The following is a 13,120-nucleotide window of genomic DNA, read 5'->3' on the forward strand; positions in this document are numbered from 1 at the left end:
TTTGTGAAGCCACTGTTGAGTTGCTACTTGCCAATTAGCTCAGAGCGGTAGATGACCGTCTTAGGTTCCAGAGGTTGCTCAGAATTGCCTAAAAATGCCCGGACCTGACCCATCGCTGCGCAGCAGCTATAATTTTCTTTGAGTCTCCCTGAGTGAGTAGTGTAAAAATGCACGACCCTCCCTCCACCATAAAGAAGAAGTTATTAGATATTTAAAACCTTGGGGAGCGAGGGGGAAGAAGCTAACATGGGGTAAATTGTTAACGTGCTGTGTCTCAAATCGCGTACTTCTGTACTTACACTTAATATTTTGAGTGCATAAGTGCGTTCACACTGAGAAGTATGGAAAAATGCAGTGCACTATGAGTACCGGGATGGTGCACTCAAAACGGTCAAGAAGTTGAGTGTGGAACTATGGACACTTCTCACCCTCAATGGTCGCCATCTTGGCTACGTAGCAGAAGGGGAGGGACCACTTTTCAAACTGGAAATAGGACTGTGCGACCGTGAACGTTGTTGCATTGTACAAATTCATGTGTTTTTTGCACCACTATACTGTTGTTGGATATAAGCCAGCAGTATGTTTGTTGGGTTAATTTAGCAGTCTGTAATGATTTGGTACCGCGAACGATAGTGCAAATACTAATGCTAGTTTGCTAACTAGCTAATTTGCGGTCGTCATTTCCGCTGAGTGCACAACGGCCGTGTTTGGTTTGAGACAACACTACCCTGTCGAAATTCGCGCACTATGCCAATAAGTACATAGTGCACACAGTATGCTACATGGAAGTGTACTAACGGAAGTATGTGACTTGAGACACACTAATGGACTATTTAAGTGAGCACAAAAAGTGTTTTCAGCCGACATAAGTACATTTCTTTGTCATAGACTTGTTTTTCGATCACTGAGCTGCCTTTGTAAGACAAATCCAATCATGTATCTTAATAACTGTCTCGTTGTCTACAACTTAGCAGCGTTTTTGAATTATGCAACCAACTCCCAGCAAATGTTAGCAAGGCTGGATAAAATTTCCACACAGCAGGGGTTAGTTGTAACGTGTTACAACTCAGCCACCTATAGCGCATTTTCTCTATTTTTGCACTTCAAACTTATGTTCAGTTTGAACTCATGTCCTTAAGTAAATGAGATGTATTTTATTGACACAGTTTCACAGTCTTGTCAATATTCATACTTTCAAAACCTATATTTCAACATGTGGATCCAGGTTACCAAATCTATGTACATCTATCAGTCCAGCCATTGAATATGGATGGTAGACTAACAGGTGGATGGAGTATATAGATGTAATTGTATTGAATTAAATGTGTTAAACAGACTTGTCCAGCAAGTGTTATCACTCACTCTCTGCCTGTTACACTTAACCCCACCCATGTGGTACGCTGTAACACTTCCACCATTTCTCAGTGCAACTGTAGAAGAAAGATAAGTTCTTGAAAAAAACAGCAACTGTTTGTTTGTAGCAGGGATGTGCATGTTGTTAGAATTAAACAAACAATTAATTCATCTCAGTCAGCTTCAATAACATTCAGCCCAAACCAAAATGTGTTGGGTTGTGCCTCACTCTCCCCTACCCTCTGATGTTTGGATATTGGTTTTGCACTCACAGTTCCCTCTTCTCAAAGTCAACTGGTTTTTTGAATGGGGTTTTGGTTAGATGCCATAAGGTCTGTGGTTAACACAAGCTTAAGAGACTTTCATGTTTTGTTCTATGACACAAAATTAGTCAGTAAATATCCGACTTGCGAACTTTGAAGCTTTGATGTGTCTTAAAAAAGGTGATTGCCAACAAACAGCTAAATGAAACTTCAGAACGTCATCATGCCAAGCCGAGCCAAACACGGCTTTATGGTCTTGTTATGGTGGTGACATTAGGTCATACAACCGCGTAGTTCGTTTATAGCCCAACTTCAGCTTTTTATTTCTGGCGTTTGCATTGAAGCTATCACAGGGCTGACACATAGAGACAGACAACCATTCACACTCACATTCACACTTACGGTCAATTTAGGGTCACCGATTAACCCTTTGAACCCTGAGCAAATTGGCTTAATTTCTTTAGAAAAACAAGGGAAGAAGGCAATGACCAACAAAAGAAGAAAAGACCCCAAAAATGTGCAAGAAATTAGTAAAAAGAGAGAATTAAAAACAAATTAAAAAAAAAAGTTTTCCAAAAACACACAAACAAGGAAATAGTGCTAAAAAATTATAATAATTCTGTAATATAATTTTAAATTATAATAATAAAACATTTCCCTAGTTTTTTATTTTTTCTCATTTTTTAAAAATAATTTTCTAAATTTATTTATTTTGCTGTTTGTAGAACATTTCTTACCAAGCTGCTCATAGATTTGACCCCCCAAAAAGAAGAAATTACCTCAATTTGCAAGAAATAAGTAAAAAGAGAAAATTAAAAACAAGAAAATCATTTATAAAAAAGGTTTTGTTTTAAAAAACAAACAAGGAAATAGTCCTGAAAAATTATAAAAATTATGTAACCTAATTTTAAAATGTAATAATAATACCTTTTCCCTAGCATATTTTCTTTTTTTTCCCTAATTAAAAAAAAAAAAAAAAAATCTAAATCTATTAATTCTGTTTTTGCAACTTATGCATGTCTTCTGCATGTCTTTGGACTGTGGGAAGAAGCCGGAGTACCCGGAGAAAGCCACTGGGAGAACATGCAAACTCCTCAGAGAAGGGCTCCCCCACCCAGGGGTTCAAACCAGGAACCCTCTTGCTGTGAGGCGACAGTGCTAACCACTGTACCACCGTGCTGCCCAATAATCCAAAATCCTATGCAAACAATGTCAAAAATGTAGACTACAAAATATTAAAAATAAATTTATAAATAAATGTATTGTAGGAATAAAGTTCCCATCTTTAACCTTTTATCTGCTATGCACTAACATTTGAAGTACTCTGTGAATTACAGAGGGATACTACATGCAAAGTTTAATATGTGTTATATATTTAATTACACAAAGAGAATCACTGAGTCTGCTCAGTATTTTAACCGCGTGCCACCGTGTGATGTGATTTTGATTGCTTGATTACCTCAATAACTGTTCCGAGGCACCTGTTCCTGATAAATCTTCTTCTTGCCCTGCAGTAACAGCTACTTGAACATGACTCTTATTTGCAATAATGTGGGGACAATTTAATTTAAGAAACCATTACATTTGCTGCAATTGCCTTGCTCACCTTTCGGTGTATGTGCCTGTATTAAAAACGATACTTCAACCCTCAGGCTTCAGCAGTATAATCATACCTTCGCTTAACTCTATTACCAACCTTGTAGGTCTGTTTTACTGACGTATAGTATTTAATATAATCTCACAGCTGTTATTAGTACTAAATACAAGGCATTGATTATTACCTGGATCATTTCAAAGAGCTTTACATATTTCCGTGTGTGAAAACCTTCCTTTAGCAAACAATTTCCACCCTGAAGGCAAAAATAAACAAAGGCCTACATCAGTGCGGTTAGGATGCTTTAACTATGTAATCTCTTCTCTGTTTCTTTGTTTGCACTTCTTCTATTTTGCCAGAATGTCAGGTTTGTTAAGTTTGTGGAGGTTGTAGGCCTGTGGTTTACATCTTTGACATTGTTTGCAGCACTTAGGAGGACTTAATAAGCAGTACATTGGAAATTAAACTTAATTAAACTAGTTTTTCTTGTCTTTTAGCACTTTGCAGGATACTGCATACTTTCTTTCACACACTGTGACACTCATGAACATTTAAATCAGCCATGTGAGGTAAAAAATATACAGAATCATCTTACTGTACATCAATGGCGGAAAATAACTAAGTACATTTACTCAAGTGATGTACTTTAGTACAATTTTATGTTAGTTTATACCTCTATTTAATTATATTTCAGACGGAAATACTGTACATTTACCCTGCCACACAGATTCACATTATTAATACAAAATATAAATCAGCTGGTAAATTGTGATTTGCTGTTATACACTGCTCAAAAAAATTGAGAGAACACTTAATGGTCGCAGTCTAACAACTTCAGGGATATCAATCTGTCCATTTAGGAAGCACAAGTGATTGTGAATCAGTTTCAGCTGCTTTGGTGCAAATCAAAGTGACAACAGGTGCAATGGAGAGGCAAAAGCAAGACAAGCCCCAAAAAGGGAATAGTTTTACATGTGGTGGTTACAGACAGTTGCTCTCTCCTTATCCTTCCTCACTGATTCTTCTCTAGTTTTGTGTTCTGCTAGTGTCCTTGTCACTACTGGTAGCATGAGGCGGTACCTGCAGCCCAATCAGGTTGCACAGGTAGTCCAGCTCCTCCAGGATGGCACAAGAAGGTTTGCTGGGCCTACCAGCACAGTCTCAAGAGCATGGAGGAGATACCAGGAGACCAGCCGTTGCACAAGGAGAGCTGGACAGGGCCGTAGAAGGGCATCAACCCAGCAGCAGGACCGGTATCTGCTCCTCTGTGTGGAGGAACAGGAGGAGCACTGCCAGAGCCCTACAAAATGACCTCCAGCAGGCTACTGGTGTGCATGTTTCTGACCAACTGTCAGAAACAGACTCCATGAGGGTGGCATGAGGGCCCCACATCCTCCAGTGGGACCTGTGCTCACAGCCCAGCACTGTGCTGCTCGACTGGCATTCGCCAGAGAATGGCAGAATTGGCAGGTCCGCTGCTGGCACCCTGTTCTCTTCACAGATGAGAGCAGGTTCACACTGAGCACATGTGACAGGCGTGAAAGAGTCTGGAGACGCCGTGGTGAATGTTATGCTGCCTGTAACATCATTCAGCATGAGCAGGTTGGTGGTGGGTCTCCTCTGACCGTTGTTACGTCATTTTGTTCTCAACAAATTATACAATGTAAATCAGTGAAGATTTTCAACTTGTACCCAAAGTAAAAGTTGTCATCATGCAGAATGGCCCATTTATGCATGTATCACTTTAATGTTGCAGCTAGTAGAGGCAAAGCTATTTTAAATTACTTTTTATACTGTATTTTTTAAGCTACACTACAGTATAAAAAGTAATTTAAAATAGCTTTGCCTCTACTAGCTGCAACATTAAAGTGATACATGCATAAATGGGCCATTCTGCATGATGACAACTTTTACTTTGGGTACTTAAAGTATATAGTGATGCTAATACTTTTGTTCTTTTGCTTAAGTAATAGGTCTGTGTTGGTGGTGTCATCTTATGGATAGGAAAACCAGATAATGACTCATATTTTACCGAGGATTATTCACACATGCTCACCCCCTGAGGTCAATGTAAGAATACACCATAACAGCATCTCAGGCTGTAAATTAACAATCGGAGTGCTTCCTCCACCACTGTTTAATATATGCACACCGTGACGGCCTCAGGGCCTCTGGCAGGGTGTGTGTGTGTTGTGTTTCAGTGTTGCAGGTTCCTGGTCAGGCAGAGCTGGAGGCAGCTGGCTATTGTCTACAGGTTACATAAGACCTGCTTAGTTAGTTGCCTGTTGTTTTCCCTGCCTGTCACAGCCATTGAATGTCTCTTTTTTGTTACCTCTGTTGAATAAAAGCTCCTAACCTTTGCATGTGTTTCCCCTGTTTAGTATAGCCTTTGAGCTGGACCATGGCAAAATCTATCCAGTCTTGTAAATAGAGTAACTACCTTTTTAATAGCCTTCAATTTACAAACTTTCCAACCAATATTTATAATGGCAAGATCATATAGCCCTGGTTTTCAAATACACCATAAAAACATTTGACAAGAGCAAAATGTTTTTCGGCACTATAAGCACCCGGCCGTGTCAGACATCTTGTGTGCTAGTAAGCAAGAGAGGAAACTATCATTCTGTCTTTGTTTAAACAGTAAAAACAGTTCATATTTTTAGCCACACTGGAGGCATGACTTTAGGGATAGTTTGTCAGTCGTCAGTTGGTTCACTACTTTGGTTCAGACTGAAATATCTCACCAACCGCTGGATTGATTGCTGTGAAAGTTTGGTTCAGACATTCATGTTCTCCAGGAAATGAATCCTGGTGATCTCTTGACTTTTCTTCTAGTGCCACCGGCATGTCAAAGTTTTACAAGAGGGATTATCACAAAATATATTCATGGTTCCCTGATGATGTATCCGGGTCACAGGTTCCCTGACTCTCCTCCAGCACTGTAATGTTCACATTTGTGGTTTTGAGTGAAATGTCTCAACAAGTTTTGGATGAAATGTCATTAAATTTAGTGCAAACACCTGTGTTCCCCCTCAGTCTGAATTTTATTGCTGTCATCCCTTAACTTTTCATCTGGCGCCATCATCAGGTCAAAATTACAATCTATCGAACTGTGTTTGGTTTTTTTTGTAATGACCTTCCCATTTCTATCGTTAAGTAAACCAGTGGTTTTCAAACGTTTTGACATGCCTGTATTTATATCTGTGCACAATCACTTCTATAACGTGTGTTATCACTCTTATCACGACATAAGACAATAAAAATAAGAAAAAATAAGACAGGTAGCTTTCGTGATACTGTCTACTGACATTTTTTCTTTTCTTTTCTTTCGATGGTAGGTCGTCTTCAGTGATGCTTGGTTGTAATTTGCTCCGTACAATAAAGCAATTGGTTGTCCCACGCACAACTTTCTCCTTTTAAATGTTATCATCCCTCACACTGGCTGCTAATTAGAGTTGTACCGATGCCGATACCAGTATCGGAAATGCCTCCGATACTGCCTAAAATGTGGTGTCGGGTATCGGCGAGTACAGCCTATGACCAATCCGATACCACGTAATGCCTCACGTCATTACGCATACGCACACTACAGGCAAACAAAACGGAAACAGAGCGGAGTTTAAAAAACATTCTACTATAGCCTTTAAAATGTCTTTTTTACCAAACTGTGTGGCTGCACTTTAACCTGTGTCTTGATCTGTGTCAACACTGGATAATAATAATTTAAAAAAAAAGTTTTATGGCATTCATTCTACTATTATGTTTTATTTATTTATTTATTTCTTAATATTTTCCATAGAGTTTTAGGAGTTGAGAACAACTCATATCAACAATTCATATCCCATCCATTTTTATTTTACGCGCTGGTATCAGATCGGTACTCAGTATCGGCAGATACCTAAGGTTCAGGGATCAGAATCGGTATCGGGAAGGAGAAAGAGGTATCGGTACATCTCTACTGCTAATCAGGGCTTTTGATGTGTCACACATTCACAATTCCCACGCATAAATAGCAACAAATAGGTTCCCCGTGAAGGTTTTTTTTAAATTAAATCAAATTACATTTTTCAGCTAGAGTTTTCCTCTTTAGTAGGAAATGGATGTGCACAACATACTGATACAGTCAATTAAAAATTCATTCATAACTTTACGTACAGGCACAGTTGAATATTGTAATAATAATGTGGTGTTATCACAAAATCCCATTGCACACCTGATTTGGCATCACGGCACACCAGCTGAGAACCACTGGAGTAAACTGATGACCCTTGACTAAGTGACTGATTTAATGGATATTTAATACTATTAATAACAGCACAGTACAACTGATAAACTGTACAATTAACCCAAGTAGTGAAAAGAATAACTGCATAAAGTTTGTATAAAGTGAGTGATACATTTTGGGAAGATTATTTCCTGTGATTGCTGCATCAGAGATGAGTTTTCCTAATATTTGTGGGAACTTTCACTACAATTCTCTGTATGTATTATGCTTTTTCTTTTTAAAAAAAAAATCATTTTTAACAATGTCACTCTAGCTCTATTAGCTTTTGGTTGTTTTAACTGCATACTCCTCTAAAGCATGTTGAGGCTGTGAAGCAGAAACAGCAACCTAATTTATTTTTCTTCACAGAAATGAATTGAATTCAAAGAAATGCTTAATTATAGGCCAAATGTATATACAGTATGTGTATATATATATATATATATATATATATAATATTACAGTTTTCTTACACCCCTTACATTCAGGGAGGCCTCACGACACCACGTGAAGCTCTGGTGACCTCTAGTAGAGGTCAGGACCTCCAGGTTGGGAATCAGTCCACAGCACACAGCCCCACAGAGCTGCTACCGTGGCGTGTAAATCTAAGTTTTGTTCTTCTTTACAGGAAACAACAGCATCTGCACTCTGCAGTGAAACATGGTGGTGTGACCTCTTTGCACTGCGTCCTCAAAAACAACTGTATAACAAACAGTGTGAAAAGGTAAAGACAACAACTATTTGAGAGTACACACACAAATGTGTTAAAAACATTGACAATCGTCCAATAAAAGATGTTCATAAACCAGCGCCAAGAGGAGATGGCTGTCTTCCAGTCCAAACTCAGGAATGTGTCCAAACACTGTTATGCTAAAAATGTATCACAAGCCACAGGCCACATCACAGGTCCTGGTTTATTTCATATAACTCACATTAACATTGACTCCTACCAGCAAAGGCAGATTCTAAAAACCTCTTTAATACAGTGAGCTGTGAAAATAACCTGTCACCAGTATGTGATGAAAATATTACTTTTAATGAAAAAGAATTTGCTTATAAACCAGTGAAACTGTCTGCAGAGGGTTATTTGTGTTTATTATAAGCAGCTATTTGTATTCATCAGATGCTGTTTTTGAATCGCCTACTGAATCAGAGCAAATTAGCCTATAAATTACTTTTGGAAATTGTCAGTGGGCCAACAGCTTTACAAAGGATGATTATATTATGTCAGGTGCTGCAGCGTCACTCACCACTAGATGTCGGCCTTTTGCTGTTTTGGCCGGCGGTGACAGTCACATGTGCATCCACGCTGAGTGAGAAAGAGAGGGAGCGAGAGGGAGAGTGTGGAGAGGAACAACTTGGGAAGTTTTGTCATACACTGAGGGAAGACGAGGGGCAGCCGGGAGAGAGTGTAGAGAGTGAGATAAGTGAGTGGTAAGTAATTTTCACTTTTCTCTTACACTATTCAAATGAGCTGTATCACTTAACTCTTCCTCCTGACCTCTCCTCTTCTCTGCTTCCTCCACTCTTCAGCTCTTTAATTCTGTATTCCAGCTCCAACACAGATGTCAGTGACCTTGTTTTAGAGATTTAACTTTGATAAATGGGGAGCTTTTGCCGACTGAGTTTGTCTAATTAGAAGGGATAAACTATATCCTGGTTCCATTTATCTTGCGTGAATTGGTTAATGAGTGTTGTTTACTTAAGGGTGGGATTACATTAATCATACTCGAGCTCGCTCATTATATCATTTGCTCACAAAAGCCACTCTTTTACATTGGCCAGTGTGTTTATTCCACTTGTAAGCTGTTGTCCGTAGATCAGTTGTTTTGTCAGTGTGTTTTGATTGTGGAAATGTGGTGATGTGTGAGAGTGAGGCGCTCTGATTGGCTGAGGAATGTTCCCCCTCGGATCTTGATGAAAGACAGAAATAAACTTGTGGAGAAGAACAACATTTCAGAATACCAACCATTCCTCAAGCTATTCCCTCCCTTCATTTTTTTCTTCTTCTCTCTGGAGGGGTTACAGGAACTTAAGGCCTCACTGACTTCTCAAAGCTGTGGCTGGCTGGCAAAGTGCAGAGGAATTCACTGCCATACAATGTGCCCTTATGTTAGGTTAGCAGAGGTCTTAAATTCTGCCAGATGAAGCTGCTCCATATTCCATGTGGCAGGGGCACATTAAAAATTAATCTGGACTTTAATGAAGGCAGAGAGGCTCTATTAAAGGGGAAATCTGCCCTGCAAACAGTTAAAACAGGAGCTGGTCTTTGTTTTCCTGAACCCTGTGTTGTTGTTTTGTGGCATATTTTTTTCTTATTGTTACATCAGCGGGATTTAAAAAGCAGGAAAACATCTCAGCTGTCCAAAAATATCAACGCTAACTGACAGGTTTCGCATCAGTCCCTCAGAATCAAAGAGAAAGTTTTTATTTTTATTAAAGCCTCTACAGTTTGTGCTGATTCTCAACAGACATACATGGAGAAATGTTTTGTCGTAGAGTGAGAGATGTCGTTTTATGTACACTGACAGAAACCACAATAGACCAGAATGCAATGCAGCTACAAGACATTTGAATAAGAAACACCACTCTGACTTGTTCTCAGCTAGAAATACTCCGTATGGAGCTTCTGCGAATATCAAAAGTTAACACCCTTCCTTTAGGAGTTGCCAGCCATATTCCAGACACCCCACCTCTCCAGCAATTCAAAGTATTTTCTACAGTTTCCGCTTTATTAGGTACACCTGTCTAAGACTAAAACAGTCTAATGCAACAGTCCTGCAATAAATCCTTCATGACATTAATGTTCAGTGTTTGTTGAAACTGCTTTAAAGAGGTGTTGGTTCAACTTTATGGTCATTTGGAGAATGTGCTGCTGCTGCTGCTGGACTGTATTTATTTATATATATGGAGGTGTTTCTACTACAGTAACATATAGAACAATATAATGTTTATTATAAGATAAAAATACAATTCAACAGCAGCACAAACTCCAACCTCAAAACTGACCATAAAATTGACTCTACACCTCTAAAACACTGAACATAATAACCATAAAGGTAGAATTTATTGACGTGTTGGTATATTAGACTGTGTTAGTTTTAGCTGGATGGCACAGAAGTGCAGTTGCTGGCACTGTCGCCACACAGGAAGAGGATTTAAGGTTTGAACCGGCTGGCCTGGTTGGGCCCCTCTGTGTGGAGTCTCCCGGCTTCCTCCCTTTGTGTCCTCCCATGGTCCAAAGACACAATGACTTTAAATTGCCTGTAGGTGTAAATGTGAGCATCAATTGTCTGAATCAATAGTCTGGTGAACTGAGCAGGGTTTACTTTGCCTCTCACCCAATATCAGCAGGGATAGGCGCCAGCCTCCTGCGATCCTTAGGGCCCAGACACATCAAACTGTCATCAAAGAGTGGTGATAAAGGCCGACTGTCGCGTTGCCTCACATCATCTGTGTCTTGGCCAAAAAGTTACGCTGAACACGCTGCAAAGACTACAGACAACGTTCTGTACCTACGTGAGAGGAAATAATTCTCTGTGGGCAGCCAGCAGTACTATGTATTCCTATTAACAAAAACCCCCAAAAAACTCCTGCATGAAAACGGAAGACCAACAGGAAGGATTCAAGACGCTAGTTAGCACATTAACAACACAACCTGATGTTGAAAGAACAAATTATGTTTACTTTGTGCTAGCAAACAATATCACAAACAATTATGAGCTGTTTCTGCTCATTGGCTTATGTAACAAATTTGCTTTGATCTCATGCCATCCGTTTGTTTACTTTCCTCACTTTTATTTGTCTTCTCGTGCACTGAGCTGACCTGCCAATCATTGTGATTTCTCTCACTGACGGGCTCAGCTGTCTCTGTTGTCGATTCAACATGCTGAATCAGCCGAAAAACAGACGCCAAGGGTCAACTAGTGACAGCAGTGCGGGACACACTGCATCTACTTGTATTTTAACTTAGTTTAATATTCTAATAAAGACTCAAAAGCAAAATGGCACTCGTCTGATTATCAGATTTGGGTAATGAAACAATAACTTGATAGTTAATGTGTTATCTAAGTAAAATCTTATAAAGTATAACATGAAACATTTGCTGGTCATAGCCTCTTAAATATGAGGGCTTGCTGTTTCTCATTTCTTCTCATAATTAATTGAACAGGGTACAGAGACTTGTAATTAGGGATGCACCACACTGACTTTCATTTTACTTTAATTTTATCTGCCGATAATGAATACCAATCTAAAGTCAGTGTTCTTTTTTCCCCAAATTATGAATCTGAACAACAGCCACCTCGCTGCTTGGGAACTCATTAACAAATAAGACAATATTTTGCCTCAGGGGTTGCTGTGAGCATTACAGATTAAGTTGAGTTGCTGTAACTTAGAGCAAAATCAGTGATTTTTATCATGACACTGATGAAAAAACTTGCTCTCACTGAAAAAACGCCATATAGGTCGACTGTGCAAGCAGGCCCTTCTGACCCATACTAATGTTTATTTTAAAGTGTGTTAAGTTTTAATGTGTTAAGTTTTAAAGTATTTGAAAGTTTAGTAGAAAAGCATCAAAGTCCACGTAGTGTGTTAAGATAGAGGAAGTCCTATAGGTTGGGAGGAAGGGGTGGTGGCTGGGTCAAACAAGCACAGGACCTTCACCCTGGACACCAGTGTTCGTGCTGCGAGTCAACGTTGAGTTATTTTAATACCAATCCTGTGACGTCTGTTAGGTGACATAGATAATGTAACATTAAGGCTGCCCATGAGAGTCAAAGATTCAAATCATTGGTCGGAGACCCCTCAGTCAACTAAGATTCCTCAAGTCGAGCAGTTGGTTTTTAGTCAGGTGTGTCAAGTGTTCTGGTCCCCAGATTTAGCTGCAGAGTGAGCGCTCCTTGCTTTCACTCACTGGTAAAAAAAAAAGTTCTTATCTAAAACCAAACCATATAAACATTAAGTTTTATTTAGGTTATTTAGGTTTGAGAGAGTGTTGCAAAAAATAATACCTGTCTGACACCTGATCTGTAGTGAGGATGTAGTGTGTGTGTGCGTGAGGATCTGGGTAAATCCTGATCCAGAGGATTGGATTTGAGCATCCCTACTTGTAATGACCATTTCCCATTGATTTTTTCAAAATCAGTTAATTGATAATCAATATCAAATGTTAGATTCATCAGTACTGGGAGAAACTGTCGCCTGCAGCCTGTGAGATGTGGTAAACAAATGTACAGTGACGGGAAAACAGCTGAGTAACTCCTGAACAGCTCAGATTGATGAATCAAGCAGCGCTATTGAAAGGTACATTTATTCTTTATAAATAAACTCATGCTCTATATGTAACCTAATGACGACCACTCATGAAATCTCCCACACTCTCCAGCTCATGGTGACAGTCAGACTGCTTTGACACATTCCAGGATGTGCAGACAGAGACAGTCAAGACAAGGAGGCAGCTTCCTTTTCCCGTGTCCTCCCACATGTCATCAGCTCCAGCATGGCTGAACTGATGACTCTGGCAGCTGCCCGCTGTTTACACTTAGCCTGCAATCACTGGCCGAGACCAAAGCTGCTGCCGATACACAGCTTTCAATCTGTGTTCTGTGCTCTGTGCATATGGCATCTAGCTATTTTGATGGAAGC

General features: G+C 39.5%; 1 protein-coding gene across 2 annotated transcripts in view; it reads left to right on the forward strand.

Moving 5' to 3' along the window:
* Positions 1–8,806: 8,806 nt before the first annotated feature.
* Positions 8,807–13,120, forward strand: part of tspan4a (tetraspanin 4a) — a 245,619-nt gene continuing 241,305 nt past the window's right edge. Inside the window, exon 1 of one of the 2 annotated variants that reach the window (XM_050051936.1) lies at positions 8,807–8,908. The gene's annotated coding sequence lies outside the window, so the exon portion shown is untranslated. The remainder of the gene's footprint in view (positions 8,909–13,120) is intronic. The other variant, XM_050051945.1, reaches the window with a different exon arrangement.

The sequence above is a fragment of the Epinephelus moara genome, chromosome 1, assembly GCF_006386435.1.
Source record: "Epinephelus moara isolate mb chromosome 1, YSFRI_EMoa_1.0, whole genome shotgun sequence".
NCBI classification, from domain to species: Eukaryota; Metazoa; Chordata; class Actinopteri; order Perciformes; family Serranidae; genus Epinephelus; species Epinephelus moara.